The sequence below is a fragment of the Cucurbita maxima genome, unplaced genomic scaffold, assembly GCF_002738345.1.
Source record: "Cucurbita maxima cultivar Rimu unplaced genomic scaffold, Cmax_1.0 Cma_Scf00369, whole genome shotgun sequence".
In the NCBI taxonomy this organism is placed as follows: Eukaryota; Viridiplantae; Streptophyta; class Magnoliopsida; order Cucurbitales; family Cucurbitaceae; genus Cucurbita; species Cucurbita maxima.
In genome coordinates this window covers 1734-3304 of record NW_019272385.1, presented here as the reverse complement: position 1 = coordinate 3304, position 1571 = coordinate 1734, and positions in this window count along the sequence as shown.

The following is a 1571-nucleotide window of genomic DNA, read 5'->3' as shown; positions in this document are numbered from 1 at the left end:
ATATATATATATATATATATATATTATATCTTTATTAGATTTCATTTTCTATTATTCTTGTCTTTCTGTAATAATTTGATGGAGTTATTTTAAGTTACTACTTTCATGCCTTTCTCATGATTATTTTGATCTTCTATTTTCTTCTGGTTTCATCTCTTAATTTTTGTTTAGAGATATTCTTGGCCAATTTTGAATCTAGTCTTACTTCCAAATCATATTATTGGTCAATTCTTATCCATTCATACTCCATCAATTCTTATCCATTCATACTCCAACTCTTCTCTTCTAATTTTTGTAGTATTTCCTTTTTTTCTTCATTTTGTTAAAAGGTTTTCTAGCCTGTATTCCTCTTTTATTTATTTCCTTTTGATTTTCTTTTTGTCTTCATATTTAGCTTGCTCTCTTGTTCTTTTTTTTTTTTTTCTTTTACTTATCGAAATTCATTTTCCTTCCAAATCTTTCTTTTTCTTATATGTATTTTTTTAGTTAAACTTTTTATATTTCTCTCCGTATTCTGTATTTCTGTTTTGTTGTCAATTTTTAATATTTTTTTCTTTCCTAAAAATATTAGGAACTATTTTTTTTTTTAATCCTATGCTTGGCCATATAAATATATATATATATATATATATTTATTTGTAAGATATCTAAAATCTAAATAATTGCAAAAATAAAAGGAGAAGAGATCTAAGATAACTTTTCTATCTCTTTACTCTTCAGTAGCTTGAAGGAAGGCATTTTCCGACTTTTCGCTCCACAAGATTTGCATCTTTTGTATGTGTTCTGTTTCTTTTTCTAATTTTTCTCTTCCGAATATTTGATCTTTTTTTCTTTTTGTTCTATTTTTTTTTGCTCCAAGAATGCTAATCATTGCAGTTGTTGGGGAGATATTTGAGGAAGGTGGAGAGAAGGGATCATTTATTTATTTTATTTATTTATTTTTTATTGTTATTACTATTATCATTTTTTTAAAATTTTTCAATAGTTACCATCATATTACATCATCATATAACGTCATCACATTATCATAGAACATCATCATATATCATCATCAGATTATCATTTATCATCTCACGACATCATATAATATAATCACACCATCATATAATATCATCACATCATCATATAATATCATCACATCATCATATCACATCATCATATAACATCATCACATCATCATATCACATCATCATATAACATCTCACATCATCTATAGCATCATTGTATCATCATATAAGGTCATTACGTCAACATATAAGGTCATCGCGTCATCCTATAAGGTCATCGCATCATCCTATAAGGTCATCGCGTCATCATATAAAGTCATCGCGTCATCATATAAGGTCATCACGTCATTATATAACGACATTACATCATCATATAACGACATATCATCATATAACATAAAACATAAATAATATGTGCAAGCGCCACAGAACTGAGCTGATAGTAAGGTCACTTACTTGGTTGACCTTAATTGAAGTTTCTATCTAATTTCATATCGGCTTGCCTGTGTCCATCGAATACTTTTCCACTTATATCGAGGTGTTTCAACCTATAAAATGAAGGGA